Source organism: Pseudophryne corroboree, chromosome 4 (assembly GCF_028390025.1).
Source record: "Pseudophryne corroboree isolate aPseCor3 chromosome 4, aPseCor3.hap2, whole genome shotgun sequence".
Classification (NCBI taxonomy): Eukaryota; Metazoa; Chordata; class Amphibia; order Anura; family Myobatrachidae; genus Pseudophryne; species Pseudophryne corroboree.
The window spans coordinates 79,833,175-79,857,422 of record NC_086447.1 but is presented as its reverse complement, the minus strand read 5'-3'; the positions used below and the strand labels follow the sequence as shown (position 1 = coordinate 79,857,422).

At 46.8% G+C, this 24,248-nt stretch overlaps 1 protein-coding gene across 3 annotated transcripts in view; it reads right to left on the bottom strand.

Annotated features, from left to right (window-relative positions):
* LOC134908934 (cytochrome P450 2C5-like) overlaps positions 1-24,248 on the bottom strand; it is a 239,835-nt gene that overhangs the window by 193,759 nt on the left and 21,828 nt on the right. The window lies entirely within an intron of this gene.

Genomic DNA, 24,248 nt, shown 5'->3' with positions numbered 1-24,248 from the left:
CTTGGCTTCATCTGACTACAGCTTTGATTTCCCTGGCTGTTTATGACTTGTCCTGGAATCATCTCTTGATTACAAGCAACATATTCCTGACTTACTACCTGTGTACTAAGCTTTTGGATTTGTCCCCAGTTCTGTCTCTCTTTAACCCTTCAGCGACCATAAACTGGGATCCTACTCTGAATGTACACAGTAGCACAGCGGTGGCCAACCTGTGGCTCTTGAGCCTCATGCGGCTCTTTCTTTCTTCAAATGTGGCTCCTAACACACAGTCACATGACCACAACAGATCCGGTAACCACTGCTCTCCAGAAAAACACGCAGAAGCACTACGGGGACTTAAATCTGAGGGACCCAGATACTAGAGATGAGACACCCACCAGCAAACATAAGGGGCTGCTGCAGTGGCATGAATTGGGGAAAGCTGAAGTGACACATGAGGATGCTGGCTGAAGTGACAGGAGGGTGTCGGTTGGAGTGACATGAGGGTGCTGGCTGGATGGACACATGGGGGAGCTGAAGTGTATTATGTGAATCTGGATTTTTCAATATATTTTATGTGGATCTGGCTTTTACAATTATTTTATGTGGAAGTGGCTTTATCAATGTATTTTATGTTTGATCAGGCTTTTTCAATGTATTTTATACCAGGGGCGTGGCCTAGAAGGCACAAGGCCACACCCCATTTTTGCATGTGCGCCTTCGGCTCGATGTCGGCTCTTTGACGTACCTAACACATTTTTTGGGGCTCTTTGTCTCTGACTGGTTGGCCACCCCTGCAGTAGCCTATGAGCTGCAATCACAGTGACATCATATCTCCCTGGGCATTGGTAAAAATGTGTTCTGCAAGCAGTAACGCTGTGTCACAGTTCAGTTCAATTATTCTATAAGTGTGAAATATATAAAACTGATTGTCTTCCTAATACCATGAAGCACAATTAGTTACATACTGCACACAAACCAACATGTCTGCTCCCATGTGTCCCCCAGGGCTGTAAACCTAGTCCCTTTTGTTGGTTTTGTGCACTTGTCATGCTGCAGGCACTTACTTGTATAAAGCGTTTGTATGATTACTGCTTTCATTTTAACTCATGCAGAAGTACAGTGGTAGGGACGCCGGCGATTAGAATACACTTGTTAGGTGAGTATTCCAACCCGCCCCTTGTGTCCCCCATACCCTAACCCTTCGTCCCTGCAACCTAACCCTAACACTCTACCTCACAGCCTAACCCTAACCCTTCATCCCCGCAGCCTAACCCTAACACTCCACCTCACAGCCTACCCCTAACCCTTCATCCCCGCAGCCTACCCCTAACACTCCACCTCACAGCTTACCCCTAACCCTTCATCCCCGCAGCCTACCCCTAACACTCCACCTCACAACCTAACCCTACCCACGTTGTATCTAACCCTAAGACTCCCTCCCCTTAATCTCCCCTATACTGACTAAACCTACTACCCCCCACCCCAAGGCTAAACCTAACACTCCACCTCACAGCCTAACCCTAACACTCTACCTCTCAGCCTAACCCTAACAAAGCTGTATCTGTACTCACTGAAGAGTATTAGGTAAAGTCATCTCAAATTCAATTTCAGCCACTTGATGAACAGAACAGGAAGCCGTCGCCATAGCAGGCTATGGCAGTACTCTAATAAATTAAAACAGAGGGACTACAAAAGAAATGAGTTCTCTGCAGCATCCCTGTCCTTAAATAGGAGGAAACAGTGATGACCCTTGTCTGCAGCAACAAACACAACGAAAGGGAGAATCACTGCTTCATATATAGGGGGAGATGTATCAAACCTTAGAGAAAGGGGAAGTGGACAACTAACCACCCAGCATTTAACTTTAATTCCATAGACTGTGATTCAGAGATGGACCCAATGCCAATGTCTACGCAGTTGGCTGATGTTCCAGGTGTTGTAATTCCCACCAATGGTGGCCCTGTCCCATCCACAGTACATCATGACATCATGCACTCAGGTGTGTGGCCAACACATTTACGTTGCTGTATCCTTGAACACAGTTACTAAGACGGGTTTTTGTTTTGGATCTGGACTTTTTTTTTTTTTTAAACAATAGCTAAAATGACAGAATTTGGGGGTATTTTTGATCCTACGGTATTATTAACCTCAATAACATTTATTTCCACTCATTTCCAGTCTATTCTGAACACCTCACACCTCACAATATTGTTTTTAGGCCAAAAGGTTGCACCGAGGTCACTGGATGACTAAGCTAAGCGACACAAGTGGGCACTGCAGTGGCAGACAGGATGGCAGTTTTAAAAACTAGGCCCCAAAGAGCACATCATCCAAAGAAAAATGAGAGGTGCAAGATAGAATTGACCTTGGACCCTCCCACTCACCCTTATGTTGTTTAAACAGGACATGCACAGTTTAATGAACCCATCATTTCAGCAACAGGTAGTCTCCCTGGAAAAAGCTTGCCAAATTCTCCGAATCATATCTAGCAACAAACATACCAACTCAATATTTGATGACTTTTCACATTATGAGAAGAGGAGAGCAGGAGGTCGGGCCCAGGTACTCTTCTGGGGGCATGGCCAAATCACAGATGGTGTGGCCCTACCCCCTTAGAAAAAATACAGAAAAAATAGTACTAATAGTGCCTCCCTGACCACACTGCAGCCCAGCCCACAGCAAAGTATGTTGGGCTCGGGAGAAGAGCTGCAGCTGCTGCTGCCAGGTAAGGGGGAGGGGGGCTTGGGCCCCCGCTGGGCCCCTCCATCGGGCCTGGGCCCGGATAAATACTACCTGCTCCCCCTCTCTCTCTGCACCACTGGAGGCAAGAGGAAAAGGACAGGGTCAAGAAGGGGATTAAAAATTAGAGAGACAAACGCAATCAGGAACAGCACACAGGCTTTCACCTCTTCTGTATTGGTGTGGAACAGAGAGATCTTCAACCAAGCAAATATATAATTACCACATTACTGGACAAAATGAAAAACTAGGGGACAAAGCCTCCGGATTTGTACCCCCTTCTCCATTTTCAGGGATTAAGATAATCTCAGATAAAATGCTGGTATGCAAATAAACGTTTGTATAGCACAGGTTCAAGATTGGATATTTTCCCCTTCACAGAGTCTGGGAACTTATTTGGTGAAAATCTTGTGAATTTCTTTTTTTTCCATTTTTTTATTGCATTTTTGTTTACATATTTTGTGGCAGATGCATTATTTTCATTTTTCACAGCTCCCAGTTACACGCATGTGAGCATACCTTTGTGTCCCAGTTACACGCATGTGATCATACCTGTGTGTCAGTAACACGCATGTGAGCATACCTGTGTATCATGTTTATTTTTTTCATATACTATTTTTAAATAAAGCAGCCCCTTAGATGTTTTAGCAGCCCCTCGTGAGCAGCAGCCCCAGAGGGGGCAAGTAGAGTTCGAGTGAGTTCGGTAAAGTACTAAGCAGGACTGTGTAGTGAATTTCTTTGTTATTGAGCCCCTGGCCTAGTGGAGCTTACCACTGTACAGTCGAAACTCATTTCATACTATAAGTAGGACTGTGGGAAGAAGCAATGCTAACCTCTGTGCCAACAGCATGCCTCAGTCTGGCAAGCCAGACATCTTCCTGGCTGTAAGCCACCATGAGACTCCATAGTGGACCTTATTTAGTAACTGTTTGTGCCTCACAGGAGCTCATGGCCCATCTAGTGCTGCAGTGTAATAGAAAGCTGATGCAATGCAAGATCACTGAAACTCTGTTCTTCTAACACCGTGATATGAAGGCTGCATAGGGTGTTCTTCTAACACCCTATGCAGCCCTTAGAAAGAGAACCCTGTGCAATAAATGCGCATTTTGTAAATAAATAATCCCAAAATGTGCAACATTAATAATAAATCAAAATTAAGGTTGACTAATTGAGGTTCTTCTCAATTCATGTTAGGGACTCGTTCAAATGAATGGCTCATTCATTTGAACGAGTCCCTAACATGAATTGAGAAGAACCTCTCTCTAATGCTGGGTACACAGTGCACACCAGAAGATGCTGATGAGCTGGTTCAGACAGGGCCCCCCTGGAATTATACAGTAAGGCAGACATAGAAATAGGTATGTTTGGTAAATCGAGTTTTCTCTGGCAGTTGCACTAGGTTATGATTCTGTCTCTTCTGAGGCTGACTTTGGCAACAAATGTAGTCTCATTGGAAAACACTTCATCAAAATTGCAATTTCAATGTCCACCTTTGCAGCTTTATGAGTCACAAATCTGTTTGTGATGTTGAAGCTTGTTTCTGCTCTAGGCTTTAATTTAAACATAGGATCAAGTACAGCAGCACCCCTGGATTTATATGGCAGCGCCTCTGGACTTACAGTATACAGCATAGGCAGCACCCCTGGAGAATTACACAGCACAGCAAACAGGCAACAGCAGCCCTGGACTTAAACGGCAGTGGTGCAGCACCCCTGGACTGGTAGGGCAGAGGGGAAGCCATATAGGGCAGCACCCCTGGAATGATGTGGCAGACAACTAAAAGACATGCAAGATGGAATTGTCCTTGGCTCTCTGAATGCACAGTTGTTTTTTCCTGTGCTTTATCAAGCTTTATTTATTTAATTTTTTTCGAGAGTGAGGAGGGCTTCCATCTTCATGAGAAGCTGAGCCACCAGTCATTAACATAGGCCAAGGCCTTAGCCTTTCCTCGCCACTTTGTGTCGTGATGGCATATTGACAATTTTACATTTCTTGTCAGATAATTTCTTTTTTTTTGTTCTTAATTTTTGCTTCCTGGATTTTATATGCCTTCTATGACAGCCATGGGCCTGAGTAGACGACATTGATGGAATTGCATCGTCAATGTCATGACTGGTGGCAGCAGCAGCTTTAGCACTAGTATTAGGAACTGGAAGTGGTTCCTGATCTTCCACAATTTTTTCCTCCAAATTTTTGTCCTCCATTTCATAGGAAAGCACCCCTTCATTATTACAGCACACAGAACAGTGCCCCTTTGTTTTCACAGCATGCCTGAATTTTTACAGCATACAAGACCAGGCCAGCACCCCTGTGTTTTCACAGCATACAGGAGGACAATGCCCCTGTACAGCACAGCAGCCGGGATAGCAACACCCATGTGCAGCTGTAGCACACCTAACAGCACATGAAACACCAGTGACAGCCAGGACAGCACCACTAACATCACAGGGACACTACAGTGACAGGACAGCTGACCCCAACGACCGCACCCCACCTGGATTGAAACTGGCGGTGATGTGAGGCTCCTTATATGGAATCCAAAACCCATGAGAATCCGACAGCGGGATGATGACGTTTTGCCTCGTTCTGGGACCCGAATCTGGTGGGAATTCCTGAGCCGGACTCGGTTCCCGGCTCAGAACGTGAAGTTCGGGGGGTTTAGTTCTCTGAGAACTGAACCCATTATTCTCTAGTCATGTTGGAGGGTATGCAGTTGTACTAACCTTGCAGTGTACATCCCACCACACATCCCACCAGCACATCGATACTAATCACATATTTACTAAATATGTGATTAGTATTGCGAAGAACAGCTTTTCCGATAAATGCTGTCCTACGTGATTAGCTTAGGTCCCTGGTCTTCTGGGTTATATGACCTGGGAGTCCATCTGCGCATGCACAGAAGGAGTTGGTGGCTGTGGTCCATGCTGGGAGGGATTCATTCTGATCCTTTACACCAGTGCAGCGTGAAAATTAAACCCATAGGCTTCTATGGGGTAACACCCGCTATAGGCCCACTCTGTGCTGCGTAAGATTACTGCTGGATGCTCTGCAGTGAAAATCACAACTTTTATTTAATCTTTCAACCTCTTATTCTGGGGGGAAAGGATGGAGCCTAGTTGGTTGCTCTCAGTTAAGGCAACATAAAGGACTGACATCTTTGAGGCAGGACATCACCCATAATACCTCACCTTCCAACTGTACCATTTTAGCCGATACATTACGATTTTGTATGGTCTGTACCGGCAAACAGGGGCTTTGTACTAGAGATGTGCACTTGAAAATTTTCAGGTTTTGTGTTTTGGTTTTGGGTTCGGTTCCGCGGCCGTGTTTTGGGTTCGACCGCGTTTTGGCAAAACCTCACCGAATTTTTTTTGTCGGATTCGGGTGTTTTTTTCAAAAAAACCTAAAAAACAGCTTAAATCATAGAATTTGGGGGTCATTTTGATCCCAAAGTATTATTCACCTCAAAAACCATAATTTACACTCATTTTCAGTCTATTCTGACACCTCACACCTCACAATATTATTTTTAGTCCTAAAATTTGCAACTAGGTCGCTGGATGACTAAGCTAAGCGACCCTAGTGGCCGACACAAACACCGGGCCCATCTAGGAGTGTCACTGCAGTGTCACGCAGGATGTCCCTTCCAAAAAACCCTCCCCAAACAGCACATGACGCAAAGAAAAAAAGAGGCGCAATGAGGTAGCTGTGTGAGTAAGATAAGCGACCCTAGTGGCCGACACAAACACCGGGCCCATCTAGGAGTGTCACTGCAGTGTCACGCAGGATGTCCCTTCCAATAAACCCTCCCCAAACAGCACATGACGCAAAGAAAAAAAGAGGCGCAATGAGGTAGCTGTGTGAGTAAGATAAGCGACCCTAGTGGCCGACACAAACACCGGGCCCATCTAGGAGTGTCACTGCAGTGTCACGCAGGATGTCCCTTCCAAAAAACCCTCCCCAAACAGCACATGACGCAAAGAAAAAAAGAGGCGCAATGAGGTAGCTGTGTGAGTAAGATAAGCGACCCTAGTGGCCGACACAAACACCGGGCCCATCTAGGAGTGTCACTGCAGTGTCACGCAGGATGTCCCTTCCAATAAACCCTCCCCAAACAGCACATGACGCAAAGAAAAAAAGAGGCGCAATGAGGTAGCTGTGTGAGTAAGATAAGCGACCCTAGTGGCCGACACAAACACCGGGCCCATCTAGGAGTGTCACTGCAGTGTCACGCAGGATGTCCCTTCCAAAAAACCCTCCCCAAACAGCACATGACGCAAAGAAAAAAAGAGGCGCAATGAGGTAGCTGTGTGAGTAAGATAAGCGACCCTAGTGGCCGACACAAACACCGGGCCCATCTAGGAGTGTCACTGCAGTGTCACGCAGGATGTCCCTTCCAAAAAACCCTCCCCAAACAGCACATGACGCAAAGAAAAAAAGAGGCGCAATGAGGTAGCTGTGTGAGTAAGATAAGCGACCCTAGTGGCCGACACAAACACCGGGCCCATCTAGGAGTGTCACTGCAGTGTCACGCAGGATGTCCCTTCCAATAAACCCTCCCCAAACAGCACATGACGCAAAGAAAAAAAGAGGCGCAATGAGGTAGCTGTGTGAGTAAGATAAGCGACCCTAGTGGCCGACACAAACACCGGGCCCATCTAGGAGTGTCACTGCAGTGTCACGCAGGATGTCCCTTCCAAAAAACCCTCCCCAAACAGCACATGATGCAAAGAAAAAAAGAGGCGCAATGAGGTAGCTGTGTGAGTAAGATAAGTGACCCTAGTGGCCGACACAAACACCGGGCCCATCTAGGAGTGTCACTGCAGTGTCACGCAGAATGTCCCTTCCAAAAAACCCTCCCCAAACAGCACATGACGCAAAGAAAAATTAAAGAAAAAAGAGGTGCAAGATGGAATTGTCCTTGGGCCCTCCCACCCACCCTTATGTTGTATAAACAGGACATGCACACTTTAACCAACCCATCATTTCAGTGACAGGGTCTGCCACACGACTGTGACTGAAATGACGGGTTGGTTTGGACCCCCACCAAAAAAGAATCAATTAATCTCTCCTTGCACAAACTGGCTCTACAGAGGCAAGATGTCCACCTCATCATCATCCTCCGATATATCACCGTGTACATCCCCCTCCTCACAGATTATCAATTCGTCCCCACTGGAATCCACCATCTCAGCTCCCTGTGTACTTTGTGGAGGCAATTGCTGCTGGTCAATGTCTCCACGGAGGAATTGATTATAATTCATTTTAATGAACATCATCTTCTCCACATTTTCTGGATGTAACCTCGTACGCCGATTGCTGACAAGGTGAGCGGCGGCACTAAACACTCTTTCGGAGTACACACTTGTGGGAGGGCAACTTAGGTAGAATAAAGCCAGTTTGTGCAAGGGCCTCCAAATTGCCTCTTTTTCCTGCCAGTATAAGTACGGACTGTGTGACGTGCCTACTTGGATGCGGTCACTCATATAATCCTCCACCATTCTTTTAATGGTGAGAGAATCATATGCAGTGACAGTAGACGACATGTCCGTAATCGTTGTCAGGTCCTTCAGTCCGGACCAGATGTCAGCATCAGCAGTCGCTCCAGACTGCCCTGCATCACCGCCAGCGGGTGGGCTCGGAATTCTGAGCCTTTTCCTCGCACCCCCAGTTGCGGGAGAATGTGAAGGAGGAGATGTTGACAGGTCGCGTTCCGCTTGACTTGACAATTTTCTCACCAGCAGGTCTTTCAACCCCAGCAGACTTGTGTCTGCCGGAAAGAGAGATCCAAGGTAGGATTTAAATCTAGGATCGAGCACGGTGGCCAAAATGTAGTGCTCTGATTTCAACAGATTGACCACCCGTGAATCCTTGTTAAGCGAATTAAGGGCTCCATCCACAAGTCCCACATGCCTAGCGGAATCGCTCCGTGTTAGCTCCTCCTTCAATGTCTCCAGCTTCTTCTGCAAAAGCCTGATGAGGGGAATGACCTGACTCAGGCTGGCAGTGTCTGAACTGACTTCACGTGTGGCAAGTTCAAAGGGCCGCAGAACCTTGCACAACGTTGAAATCATTCTCCACTGCACTTGAGACAGGTGCATTCCACCTCCTATATCGTGCTCAATTGTATAGGCTTGAATGGCCTTTTGCTGCTCCTCCAACCTCTGAAGCATATAGAGGGTTGAATTCCACCTCGTTACCACTTCTTGCTTCAGATGATGGCAGGGCAGGTTCAGTAGTTTTTGGTGGTGCTCCAGTCTTCTGTACGTGGTGCCTGTACGCCGAAAGTGTCCTGCAATTCTTCTGGCCACCGACAGCATCTCTTGCACGCCCCTGACGTTTTTTTAAAAATTCTGCACCACCAAATTCAAGGTATGTGCAAAACATGGGACGTGCTGGAATTTGCCCATATTTAATGCACGCACAATATTGCTGGCGTTGTCCGATGCCACAAATCCACAGGAGAGTCCAATTGGGGTAAGCCATTCCGCGATGATCTTCCTCAGTTGCCGTAAGAGGTTTTCAGCTGTGTGCGTATTCTGGAAACCGGTGATACAAAGCGTAGCCTGCCTAGGAAAGAGTTGGCATTTGCGAGATGCTGCTACTGGTGCCGCCGCTGCTGTTCTTGCGGCGGGAGTCCATACATCTACCCAGTGGGCTGTCACAGTCATATAGTCCTGACCCTGCCCTGCTCCACTTGTCCACATGTCCGTGGTTAAGTGGACATTGGGTACAACTGTTAGGCGCCGGGGTCCGCTCGGCGGTGCGGCCCGGCGCCTAGCAACCAGGGACGCCGTGCGCGTTCAGCCTCCGGCTCCCTGGCAACGCTAGACGCCGGGCGCACGGAGCCGCTCTGACCTTAGCAACGGGGACGCCACGTTCAGCCGCGTTCCCCGTTGCTGGGTCTGTCCTGATTATGTTATGATGTGCTGGCCGTGCAGCATGCAAGCTGCACGGCATTTCAGTAGATTACCCTGTCTGGATCTTGATTGGAGGGTTCCTGAATAAAGGCACCCTCAGGACTTCTTACAGACGCCGGTGATAGCTTCCTGTTTGCCTGTGTCTGCTACAGAGAGTTTCCAGTCCTGCTCAATCCGGTTGTTCCTGTCCTCAGTGATCCTCTACTCGGAAGTTTGTCATCTGTTCCTGGAGTCTGACCGAGCACCTTTAAACATCTTGTGGTGTTCGTGAGTCGCGGCGCAGCCGTGTGTTGCGGCTTGTCCGCTTACTGTTTATTATTTAGTTTACTTGTGTTCTGGAGCTTTTGCGGAGGTTTCCGCTTCCACAGATCCACTCTGGTATCCAGCGGTGTAGGATAGGAGTAACGGATCAGTGGATCTTTGGTTGTCCTTTTTCCTGGCGGCTAGTCCGCACATACCTTTTGGTTTAAGTTAGGTAGCTTGTAACCCCTGGCCTGGTTGCTTAGTCAGAGGGCCCCTTGTTATCACCCTGTCTCGGATTTCCCCTTGTCTCCCTTTAAGACCTGCGGGGGCATCGGGGTTGGGCAGACATAATCCGCCCTTCGAACGCGGCTGCCATGGGCTCAAGCAACCATAGTCTCGCAGGGGAATTCTGATAACACGGGCGAGACAACGGAGTTAGGGCGCCAGGGGTTACTAGGCTCTCCTGCTCCCACAACCAGCATATTTTCCCTGTACTCAGATCTCTGCCATAAGATCTCCTCTGGTCTGGAGTACAGGAATCATAACATTATCACCGGCCAGACAAAAGAAAAGAATTGACTTAATAGGAGTTAATTTTTTTTCACTTATTCAGTTGGGAGAATTTGTCGGCCTTATGAATCCCGCCGGTGTTGGGCCAAATCCTGGCCAGCTTCTAGTTAGTCAGATTCAGGAACTTACTCAGATGGTTCAGGATCTGTCCCTCCGGGTGAGGTCACAGGAAGATCTGTTACGGACTTCCCCGAGGGTCATCCCTGAACCAAAAATGCATCTGCCTGACCGTTTTTCTGGGGATAGAAAACAGTTTTTTAATTTTAAAGAGTCTTGTAAACTTTATTTTCGTTTAAGACCAGTCTCCTCAGGTACGGAGGCTCAGCGGGTTGGAATTATTATTTCTCTGCTTCAGGGGGTTCCTCAGACCTGGGCTTTTGGTTTAAAGACAGACGATCCGGCCTTATCGTCTGTAGACGCCTTTTTAAAATCTTTAGGGCTATTGTATGACGACCCTGATAGAGAGGCGTCCGCGGAGAGTCAGTTGCGTGCTCTTAGACAGGGTAGGAATCCCGCAGAGAATTATTGTACGGAGTTTCGCCGTTGGTCGAACGACTGTGGAAGGAATGACCCAGCCCTGTGCAGTCAGTTTCGCCTCGGCTTATCTGAATCTATAAAAGACAGTCTCCTTCAGTATCCCGCTCCTGAGACTCTCGATAAACTCATGGAGCTCTCTATTAAGATAGATCGTCGGCTCAGAGAGCGGAGGGCTGAAAAAGGGGCATCTGTCGGGTCTACTCCTAGTGTTCCTTCCATTCCTGTAGACATGGAGGAGCCCATGCAGATTGGTCTCTCCAAATTGTCTCCTGAAGAAAGAACCAGGAGGCAAAATTCTGGTCTTTGTTTATACTGTGGAGGTAAGGGACATTTTGCCCGTAGTTGTCCGAACAAGTCGGGAAACTTTCTGACCAAGTGAGTTGTGAGGGGGTTCACTTTGGTCTGCAGCTCATCTCCTCAAATAATTCACTGTTAGTTCCTGCTAAAGTTTCCTTTGGCAGCCTCTGTTCCTCGGTCTCTGCTTTTGTGGACAGTGGAGCTGCAGGAAACTTTATGGATTTAACATGGGCCAAGGCCTTAGGTATTCCTCAGTTAACCTTGGGTAGGTGTGTCACCATGCATGGTTTAGATGGGAGTCCCTTGTCCAATGGGGTTATTTCTCTATGTACACCTCCTGTTTTGCTCTCGGTGGGAGCTCTGCATTCTGAAAAGATTGAGTTTTTCCTTACCCATTGTCCAGCAGTTCCTGTGGTTCTGGGTCACCCTTGGCTGGCCTTTCATAATCCCATCATTGATTGGCAGTCTGGGGAGATCTTACAATGGGGTACCATCTGTAATAAAGAATGTATTACGCTTCCCATCCGAGTAGCTGCCGCCGTTCCCGCACCTATTCCTGGGGAATACCAGGATTTTATTGATGTATTTTCCAAGGGCAATGCGGATATTTTGCCTCCCCATAGGCCTTTTGATTGTGCCATTGAGTTAATTCCTGGTGCCACGTTGCCTAAAGGAAGGTTATATGCATTGTCTGGTCCTGAAACTGGCCATGAATGAGTATGTGAAAGAAAGCCTTGGGAAAGGATTTATCAGGCCATCTAAATCCCCTTTAAGTGCAGGTTTCTTCTTCGTAGAGAAGAAGGATGGTTCATTCAGACCCTGCATTGACTTTAGAGCTTTGAATAAAATCTCAGTAAAAAATACTTACCCTCTGCCGCTGATCTCTGTCCTCTTTGATCAGCTACGTTCGGCTGTGATTTTCTCTAAGATTGACCTGAGAGGAGCATATAACCTCATCAGAATCAAGTCAGGGGATGAGTGGAAAACGGCATTCAGTACTCATTCAGGCCACTATGAGTATCTGGTTATGCCATTCGGCCTGTCTAACGCTCCGTCAGTTTTCCAGGATCTCATTAACGATGTGCTCCGTGAGTTCCTTGGAGGGTTCGTTGTAGTCTATTTAGACGATATTTTGATATATTCTGACTCTGTAGAACAACATGTTACCCAGGTGCGTCAGGTTCTAAAAAAATTACGTGAAAATCACTTATATGCCAAGCTGGAGAAGTGTGAATTTCATGTCACGGAGGTATCCTTTTTAGGATACATTATTTCCCCTCAGGGATTCCGTATGGAACCAAAGAAGCTCCAAGTCATCCTTAGTTGGGCGCAACCCACCAACTTAAAAGCAATTCAGCGCTTTTTAGGGTTTGCGAACTACTATAGAAGATTTATTCACTCTTTCTCTGACCTAGTTGCTCCCATTGTGGCACTGACTAAGAAGGGAGCGGATCCTACCAATTGGTCACGTGAAGCCGAGCTATCTTTTCAGGCCTTGAAACAAGCCTTTGTCTCAGCCCCTGTCCTCAGACACCCCAATCCAGAATTGCCTTTCTTTGTTGAGGTTGATGCCTCAGAGGTTGGAGTAGGGGCTATCCTATCTCAGAAGGATCCGGATTCCCTTGAATTACACCCTTGTGCCTTTATGTCCAGGAAATTCTCATCTGCAGAATCCAACTACGATGTTGGTAACCGGGAATTGCTGGCTATTAAATGGGCTTTCAAGGAGTGGAGGCATTGGCTTGAAGGAGCGACCCATACCATTTCAGTTTTGACTGATCACAAAAATCTTCAATACATTGAATCAGCTAAGCGACTGAATGCCCGGCAGGCTCGTTGGGCTTTATTTTTTACTCGTTTCAAATTCATTATCACCTTCAGGCCAGGTTCCAAAAATACTAAGGCAGATGCCCTGTCACGCAGTTTTCTTCCAGTTCAAGACAACAGTCCTGTTACTCCCATACTTCCGTCTTCAGTCATTCAGGCAGGCCTCACACAGGATGTATTTACCCAGTTAAAGCTGCTTCAACATCAAGCTCCTGGAAATACTCCTGCTGGTCGTCTTTTTGTCCCTGAGTTTTTGAGAGCAACTGTTTTGACGGAGTTTCATGATAGCAAAGTTGCCGGGCATCCGGGAATCGCTAAGACTTTGGAATTAGTCTCCCGCTCAGTATGGTGGCCTGGTATTTCCAAAGACATTAAAGAGTTTGTTTTTTCGTGTCAGGTCTGTGCACAGCATAAAGTTCCCCGTTCTTTGCCTATAGGTCAACTCATGCCCTTGAATGTTCCTCTTCGGCCATGGTCGCATATCTCCATGGATTTTGTGGTGGACCTCCCTCTGTCAGCCGGATGCCGAGTCATATGGGTGGTAGTGGACCGTTTTAGCAAAATGGCCCATTTCATTGCTCTTCCCCGATTGCCATCTGCCCAGGGATTGGCAGTCTTGTTCCTCCGCCATGTTTTCAGACTCCATGGCTTACCCACTGATATTGTCTCTGACAGGGGTCCACAATTCATTGCACAATTTTGGAAGTCTTTTTGTGCTTCGTTGAAGATGAAATTATCATTAACCTCCGGCTATCATCCCCAATCCAATGGACAGACTGAGCGAGTTAACCAATCTCTTAAACAATATTTGCGTTTGTACTCGGCCAAACTCCAAAATGACTGGTCCGAGTTTCTTCCATTGGCGGAGTTTGCTTATAATAATGCCTGTCATTCCTCCACCAATGTGTCTCCATTTTTTGCAGTTTTTGGTTTTCACCCCAGAGCTAATTCATTTTTTCAACATTCCTCTGTCTCCTCTCTGGCCCTGACCTCTCATCTTAAACTTATTTGGAAAAAAGTGCACCTGGCTCTCAGAAAAGCAGCTTTCCGGGAAAAAAAAATTTCTGACAGGCTCCGGCGGCCGTGCACTTTTAAAGTAGGAGACAGGGTGTGGTTTTCGACTCGCAACATTAAACTTCGACAAACCTCAGCCAGGTTGGGTCCTAGATTTATTGGACCATTTCTCATTATCAAAAAAGTCAATCCAGTTGCTTTCCGGTTACGTCTACCAAAAACTTTACGGATCGGAAATACCTTCCATTGCTCATTGCTTAAACCATATGTTTTGTCCAGTAGATTTCCTCGTAAAATATCTCAGGGGAGATCACCAGTAAATGTACAGGGTCAGCAGGAGTTCTTGGTGGAGAAGGTTCTCGATTCCAAGTTGTCCCGGGGTCGGCTTTATTTTTTGGTACATTGGAGAGGTTATGGGCCAGAGGAAAGGTCTTGGGTCCTGGATGAGGACCTTCATGCCCCAAGGCTCAAAAGGGCATTTTTTCGAGAGTTTCCTCAGAAACCTGGCTTTAGGGGTTCCTTGACCCCTCCTCAAGGGGGGGGTACTGTTAGGCGCCGGGGTCCGCTCGGCGGTGCGGCCCGGCGCCTAGCAACCAGGGACGCCGTGCGCGTTCAGCCGCCGGCTCCCTGGCAACGCTAGACGCCGGGCGCACGGAGCCGCTCTGACCTTAGCAACGGGGACGCCACGTTCAGCCGCGTTCCCCGTTGCTGGGTCTGTCCTGATTATGTTATGATGTGCTGGCCGTGCAGCATGCAAGCTGCACGGCATTTCAGTAGATTACCCTGTCTGGATCTTGATTGGAGGGTTCCTGAATAAAGGCACCCTCAGGACTTCTTACAGACGCCGGTGATAGCTTCCCGTTTGCCTGTGTCTGCTACAGAGAGTTTCCAGTCCTGCTCAATCCGGTTGTTCCTGTCCTCAGTGATCCTCTACTCGGAAGTTTGTCATCTGTTCCTGGAGTCTGACCGAGCACCTTTAAACATTTTGTGGTGTTCGTGAGTCGCGGCGCAGCCGTGTGTTGCGGCTTGTCCGCTTACTGTTTATTATTTAGTTTACTTGTGTTCTGGAGCTTTTGCGGAGGATTCCGCTTCCACAGATCCACTCTGGTATCCAGCGGTGTTGGATAGGAGTAACGGATCAGTGGATCTTTGGTTGTCCTTTTCCCTGGCGGCTAGTCCGCACATACCTTTTGGTTTAAGTTAGGTAGCTTGTAACCCCTGGCCTGGTTGCTTAGTCAGAGGGCCCCTTGTTATCACCCTGTCTCGGATTTCCCCTTGTCTCCCTTTAAGACCTGCGGGGGCATCGGGGTTGGGCAGACATAATCCGCCCTTCGAACGCGGCTGCCATGGGCTCAAGCAACCATAGTCTCGCAGGGGATTTCTGATAACACGGGCGAGACAACGGAGTTAGGGCGCCAGGGGTTACTAGGCTCTCCTGCTCCCACAACCAGCATATTTTCCCTGTACTCAGATCTCTGCCATAAGATCTCCTCTGGTCTGGAGTACAGGAATTATAACACAACTGCATTTTTTAGGACACTGGTGAGTCTTTTTCTGACGTCCGTGTACATTCTCGGTATCGCCTGCCTAGAGAAGTGGAACCTAGATGGTATTTGGTAACGGGGGCACACTACCTCAAGAAATTGTCTAGTTCCCTGTGAACTAACGGCGGATACCGGACGCACGTCTAACACCAACATAGTTGTCAAGGCCTCAGTTATCCGCTTTGCAACAGGATGACTGCTGTGATATTTCATCTTCCTCGCAAAGGACTGTTGGACAGTCAATTGCTTGGTGGAAGTAGTAAAAGTGAGCTTACGACTTCCCCTCTGGGATGACCATCGACTCCCAGCAGCAACAACAGCAGCGCCAGCAGCAGTAGGCGTTACACGCAAGGATGCATCGGAGGAATCCCAGGCAGGAGAGGACTCGTCAGAATTGCCAGTGACATGGCCTGCAGGACTATTGGCATTCCTGGGGAAGGAGGAAATTGACACTGAGTGAGTTGGTGGGGAGGTTTGCGTGAGCTTGGTTACAAGAGGAAGGGATTTACTGGTCAGTGGACTGCTTCCGCTGTCGCCCAAAGTTTTTGAACTTGTCACTGACATTATGAATGCGCTGCAGGTGACGTATAAGGGAGGATGTTCCGAGGTGGTTAACATCCTTACCCCTACTTATTACAGCTTGACAAAGGCAACACACGGCTTGACAAATGTTGTCCGCATTTCTGTTGAAATACTTCCACACCGAAGAGCTGATTTTTTCGGTATTTTCACCAGGCATGTCAACGGCCCTATTCCTCCCACGGACAACAGGTGTCTCCCTGGGTGCCTGACTTAAACAAACCACCTCACCATCAGAATCCTCCTTGTCAATTTCCTCCCCAGCGCCAGCAACACCCATATCCTCCTCATCCTGGTGTACTTCAACACTGACATCTTCAATCTGACTATCAGGAACTGGACTGCGGGTGCTCCTTCCAGCACTTGCAGGAGGCGTGCAAATGGTGGAAGGCGCATGCTCTTCACGTCCAGTGTTGGGAAGGTCAGGCATCGCAACCGACACAATTGGACTCTCCTTGTGGATTTGGGATTTCGAAGAACGCACAGTTCTTTGCGGTGCTTTTGCCAGCTTGAGTCTTTTAATTTTTCTAGCGAGAGGCTGAGTGCTTCCATCCTCATGTGAAGCTGAACCACTAGCCATGAACATAGGCCAGGGCCTCAGCCGTTCCTTGCCACTCCGTGTGGTAAATGGCATATTGGCAAGTTTACGCTTCTCCGACGACAATTTTATTTTAGATTTTTGAGTCCTTTTTTTACTGATATTTGGTGTTTTGGATTTTACATGCTCTGTACTATGACATTGGGCATCGGCCTTGGCAGACGACGTTGCTGGCATTTCATCGTCTCGGCCATGACTAGTGGCAGCAGCTTCAACACGAGGTGGAAGTCGATCTTGATCTTTCCCTAATTTTGGAACCTCAACATTTTTGTTCTCCATATTTTAATAGGCACAACTAAAAGGCACCTCAGGTAAACAATGGAGTTGGATGGATACTAGTATACTTATGGATGGACGAGCGACTGCCGACACAGAGGTAGCTACAGCCGTGGACTACCGTACTGTGTCTGCTGCTAATATAAACTGGATGATAATGAGATAAAATTAAAATATATATATATATCACACTAGTACTGCATCCGGACAGGTATATATTATGTAATGACGGACCTGCTGGACACTGTCTGTCAGACTCAGCACTGCAGACTCCTAAAGTAAGCTACTAGTATCAAGAAGATAGAAAAAAAAAAAACCACGGGTAGGTGGTATACAATTATGGATGGACGAGCGACTGCCGACACAGAGGTAGCTACAGCCGTGGACTACCATACTGTGTCTGCTGCTAATATAAACTGGATGATAATGAGATAAAATTAAAATATATATATATATATATATATATATATCACACTAGTACTGCAGCCGGACAGGTATATATTATGTAATGACGGACCTGCTGGACACTGTCTGTCAGCACTGCAGACTCCTAAAGTTAGCTACTAGTATCAAGAAGATAGAAAATAAAAATAAACCACGGGTAGGTGGTATACAATTATGGATGGACGAGCGACTGCCGACACAGAGGTAGCTACAGCCGTGGACTACCGTACTGTGTCTGCTGCTAATATAGACTGGATGATAATGAGATAAAATTAAAATATATATATATATATATATCACACTAGTACTGCAGCCGGACAGGTATATATTATGTAATGACGGACCTGCTGGACACTGTCTGTCAGCACTGCAGACTCCTAAAGTAAGCTACTAGTATCAAGAAGATAGAAAAAAAAAGAAACCACGGGTAGGTGGTATACAATTATGGATGGACGAGCGACTGCCGACACAGAGGTAGCTACAGCCGTGGACTACCGTACTGGATGATAATGAGATAAAATTAAAATATATATATATATCACACTAGTACTGCAGCCGGACAGGTATATATTATGTAATGACGGACCTGCTGGACACTGTCTGCAGAATGCGTTTATAAAAACACCACACGACGAGTGTTTAACTTTTTCAGGCAGACAATCACAATATACTGGTGGTCAGCAGACAATCACAATACTGGTGGTCAGTGGTCACTGGTCAGTCACACTGGCAGTCGCACTCTGGCAGCAAAAGTGTGCACTGTACTTAAAATATGTACTCCTGCTATAACTGCTCCCCAGTCTCCCCCACAATAAAGCTGTGTGAGCAGTGAGCACTCAGCAGTCAGATAATGATATACAGTATATGATGCAGCACACTGGGCTGAGCACAGATATGGTATGTGTGACTGTGTCACACTGTGTATCGTTTTTTTTCAGGCAGAGAACGGATTAATTAAACTGGTGGCACTGGTCACTGGTCACACTATCAGCAGCAAGTAGTACTCCTCCTATATGCTCCCCAAAATTTGTGTCTCTCTCTAGTACTAGTCACTCTAAACGGAGAGGACGCCAGCCACGTCCTCTCCCTATCAATCTCAATGCACGTGTGAAAATGGCGGCGACGCGCGGCTCCTTATATAGAATCCGAGTCTCGCGATAGAATCCGAGCCTCGCGAGAATCCGACAGCGGGATGATGACGTTCGGGCGCGCTCGGGTTAACCGAGCAAGGCGGGAAGATCCGAGTCGCTCGGCCCCGTGTAAAAAAAACTGAAGTTCGGGCGGGTTCGGATTCCGAGGAACCGAACCCGCTCATCTCTACTACAAAGCTGTATCTGTACTCACTGAAGAGTATTAGGTAAAGTCATCTCAAATTCAATTTCAGCCGCTTGATGAACAGGACTGGAAGCTGTCCCCCAAGGAAGGCTATGGCGGTGCTCTAATAAATGAAAAAAGAGGGACAAGAGAAATGAGTTCTCTGCAGCATCCCTGTCCTTAAATAGGAGGAAACAGTGATGACCCTTGTCTGCAGCAACAAAGTCAGAGAAAGGGAGAATCACTGCTTCATATATAGGGGGAGATGTATCAACCCTTAGAGAAAGGGACAGTGGACAATGTAACCACCCAGCATCTAACTTTAATTCCATAGACTGTGATTCAGGGATGGACGCAATGCCAATGTTTACCCAGTTGGCTGATGTTCCAGGTGTTGTAATTCCCACCAATGGTGGCCCTGTCCCATCCACAGTACATCATGACATCATGCACTCAGGTGTGTGGCCAACACATTTACAGTGCTGTATCCTTGAACACAGTTACATGGCCGGTCACCTTAGTGGTGACTGCCATTCTGATTAACCATGGGGTTACACAAGATGTTTGATAACTGGCTGATCTGCATCCGATGTTGTCTTTCTAGGCAGTCGCTTGAACTTGCAAATATGCCATTGGGCATCTCAATAAAATCTTACACAAAGACAGTCTCAACGGGATTTGAATGTGTCTCTGAATCAGGTCCTGTGTTGATAAATGACAGAAGCTGATTGGTTGCTTTGGGCAACTTCTCAACACTATTTCTCTACCAGGATTCATACATCTCCCCCAAAGAACCCTTAGGGTCTGTTACATATTCTCCAACATGAGCCATTCCATTACGACTTTGCTGCAGAACCTCCTCTGGAGCTGCCACTGGAAATGGGTCATGTTTAGAGAAGCGGTGGATACTTTTCGGGTTTTGTGTTTTTGTTTTGCTTCTGGATCTGGATCTTTGCCAAAACCACCCTTTTGGGTTTTGGATTTGGACTTTTTTGAAAAAAACATAAAAACAGCAAAAATCACAGAATTTAGGGGTATGTTTGATCCTACGGTATTATTAACCTCAATAACATTCATTTCCACTAATTTCCAGTCTATTCTGAACACCTCACAATATTGTTTTTCGGTCAAAAAGTTGCTCTGAGGTAACTGGAGGACTAAGCTAAGCGACACAAGTGGGCACTGCAGTTGCAGACAAGATGGCAGTTTTAAAAACTAGGCCCCAAAGAGCACATCATCCAAAGAAAAATAAGAGGTGCAAGATAGAATTGTCATTGGGCCCTCCCACCCACCGTTATGTTGTTTAAACAGGACATGCACAGTTTAATAAATCATTTCAGGTGGTCCCCCTGGAAAAAGCTTGCCAAGTTCTCTGAATCATAGCTAGCAACAAACATACCACCTCCATATTTGATGACTTTTCACATTATGAGAAGAGGCAAGCAGGGCAGTAGAGAGCCTGGCCGGGCCCAGGTACTTTTCAGGTGGTATGGCCTAATCGCAGGTGGTGTGGCCCTGCCCCCTTAGAAAAAATACAGAAAAAATGCTGCTGCTGCCAGGTAAGGGGGTGGGAGGCTTGGGCCAGCGCTGGGCTTCACCATCAGGCCTGGGTCAAGGTAAATATTACCTGCTCCCCCCCTCTTTCTGCACCACTGGAGGCAAGAGGAAGAGGACAGTGTCAAGAAGGTGATTAAAAATTAGAGAGACACACGCAATCAGGAACAACACACAGGCTTTCACCTTCACTCCTATATTGGTGTAGAACAGAAAGATTTTCAACCAAGCAAATACTGTATATAATTACCACATTACTGGACAGAATGAAATACTAGGGGACAAAGACTCAGAATTTGTACCCCCTTCTCCATTTTCAGGGATTAAGATAATCTAGAATTTAATGCCTGGATGCAAATAAACTGTTGTATATCACAGGATCAATATTGGATATTTTCACCTTCACGGAGTCTGGAGACTTATTTTGTGAAAATGTCGTGGGTATCTTTTTTTTTTCTTCTTTTTTTCATTGCATTTTTGTTTACATATTACACACATGTGAGGATACCTGTGTGTCAGTTACACGCATGTGAGAATACCTGTGTGTCTTGTTTATTTTATTCATATTCTAATTTTAAATAATACAGCCCCTTCGATGTTGTAGCAGCCCCTTGTGAACCCCCACAGCAGCCCAAATGGGGCAAGTTGAGTTCGGGTGGGTTTGGTAAAGTACTAAGCAGGACTGTGCAATTATTTTTTTTGTTATTGAACCCCTGCCCTAGTGGAGCTTACCACTCTACAGTCGAAGCTCATTTCATACTAGGAGTGTTGGAGGAAGCAATGCAAACATCTGTGTCCACCGCATTCCTCAGCCTGGCAAGCCAGACATTTTCCTGGCTGTAAGCCACCATGAGACTCCATACTGGACCTTATTTAGTAACTGTTTGTGCCTCACAGGAGCTCCTGGCCCATCTAGTGCTGCAGTGCAATGGAAAGCTGACGCAATGCAAGATCACTGAAACTCTGTTCTTCTAACACCACGATATGCAGGGCTGCATAGGGTGTTCTTCTAACACCCTATGCAGCCCTTAGTAAAAGAACCCTGAACAAAAAATGCGCATTTTGTAAATAAATAATCCCAAAATGTGGAACATTTATAATAAATCAAAATTAAGGTTCACTAATTGGAGCCATTCATTTGAGTGAGTCCCTAACATGAATTGAGAAGAACCTCTCCCTAATGCTGGGTACAAAGTGCACAGTATGGCAGGCATATAGAAATAGGTATGTTTGGAAAATCTAGTTTTCTCTGACAGTTGTACTAGATTATGATTCTGTCTCTTCTGAGGCTGACTTTGGCAACAAATGTGGTCTCATTGGAAAACACTTCATCAAAATTGCAATTTCCATGTCCACCTTTGCGGCTCTATGTTTTCACAAATCTGTTTGTGATCTTGAAGCTTGTTTCATATTCTGCTCTAGGCTTTAATTTAAATTTAGGATCAAGTACAGCAGCTCCCCTGGAATAATATGGCAGCGCCACTGGATTTATACAGCAGATAGGAAGCACCCCTTGATTTATACAGCATAAGCAGCACCCCTGGAGAATTACACAGCACAGCAGACAGGCAACAGCAGCCCTGGACTTAAACAGCAGTGGGGCAGCACCCCTGGACTAATAGGGCAGAGGGGCAGCACCCCATAAAGGGCAGCACCCTTGGAATGATGCGCCAGACAACGAAAAGACGTGCAAGACCAATCATTGGATTGACAAAGGCAACACATGGCTTGACACCTGTTGTCTGGATTTGTGGAGAAATAATTCCACAGCAAAGAGGTGGCTTTTTTTGTATTTTGCCCAGACTTGACAATGGTCTTTTTCATTCTACTGTATGGACAACAAAGGTCTCCACTGGTGCCTTATTCAAACAAACCACATCACCATCAGAATCCTCATCGTCAACTTCCTCCTCAGCGCCAGCTACACCAATATCCTCCTCATCCTGGTTTACTTCTACAGTGACATTCTCAATCTCAATATCAGCAACTGGACTGGTGGTGCTCCTCCCAGCACTTGCAAGAGGGAGGAGGGCTTCCATCTTCATGAGAAGCTGAACCACCAGTCATTAACATACAGTAGGACAAGGCCTTAGCCTTTCCATACCACTTCGTGTCATGAATGGCATATTGTCAATTTTACGTTTCTTATCAGACAATTTCTTTTTTTCTTTTTTTTGTGTTCTTAATTTTTGCTTCTTGGATTTTACATGCCCTCTATGACACTGGGAATCGGCCTTAGCAGATGACGTTGATGGAATTACATCATCAATGTCATGACTGGTGGCAGCAGAAGCTTCAGCACTAGTGTTAGGAACTGGAAGTGGTTCCTCATCTTTCACTATTTTTTCCTCAAACTTTTTGTTCTCCATTTCATAGGACAGCACCCCTTTATTATTACAGCACACAGAACAGTGCTTCTTTATTTTCACAGCACCCCTGAATTTTTACAGCATACAAAACAGAGCCAGTGTACATTTATTTTCACAGCTCCCCTGATTTTTTTACAGCATTTTTATATGGCCAGTGTACATTTATTTTCACAGCACCCCTGAATTTTTACAGCATACAAGACAGGGCCAGCAACCCTGTATGTTTACAGCATACAGGAGGACAATGCCCCTGTATAGCACAGCAGCCAGGACAGCAACACCAATGTACAGCTGCAGCACCCCTAACAGCACAAGAAACACCAGTGACAGCATCAATAACATCACAGGGACACTACAGTGACAGGACAGCTGACCCCACCTGACACCACCACCCACTCTTCAAGTCCGGAGGGAAACTGGCGGTGACGTGCGACTCCTTATATGGTATCCAAAACCCGTGAAAATCTGACAGCGGGTTGATGACATTTTGCCTTGTTCTGGGACCCGAATCTGGCAGGAAGTCCCGAGCCGGACTCGGTTCCCGGCTCAGAACGTGAAGTTCGGGGGGGTTGTGTTCTCAGAGAACAGAATCCATTATTCACTAGTCATGTTGGAGGGTATGCAGTTTTACTAACCTTGCAGTGTACATCCCACCACACATCCCACCAGCACATCGATGCTAATCATATATTTACTAACATATGCGATTAGTATTGCGAAGGACAGCTTTCCGATAAAAGCTGTCCTTTGCGATGAGCTCTGGTCCCTGGACTTCTGGGTTTATGACCTGGGAGCAGAGCCAGATTAACGGCAGGGCGGAAGGGCCGGTCGTCCATGGCCACCACACAAGTGGGGGCCCCACACACTGTCCTCACAACAGCAAAAAAACATTGGAGTAGGAGTACAGCATTTACCTGTCTCTTCTCCGTTCTCCTCTGCAGCTGAGACGTTCCATTACAGCTGTGGTTGCCGAGGAGCTTCACTCACTGCAGTGTAAAGTCTCGCGAGATTTTACCCTTCCCACTGCTGTGAGTGAAGTGTGTGGGGGCCCCACAAATGTGTTGCCCAGGGGCCCCCACAGACCCTAATCCGTCCCTGCCTGGGAGTCCATCTGCGCATGCACAGAAGGACTTTGTGGCCGCTGGTCCATTCTGATCCTTCACACCAGTGCAACGTGGAAAGAAGTCCATATGCTTCTATAGGGTAACACCCGCTATAGGCCACTCTGTGCTGTGTAAGATCACTGCTGGATGCTCTGCAGTGAAAAGCACAACTTTTATTTAATCTTGCAACCTCTTGTTCTGGGGGGAAAGGATGGAGCCTAGTTGGTTGCTCTCAGCTAAGGCAACATGAAGGACTGACATCTTTGAGGCAGGACATCACCCATAATACCACACCCTCCAACTGTACCATTTTAGCTGGTACCGCACCATTTGTT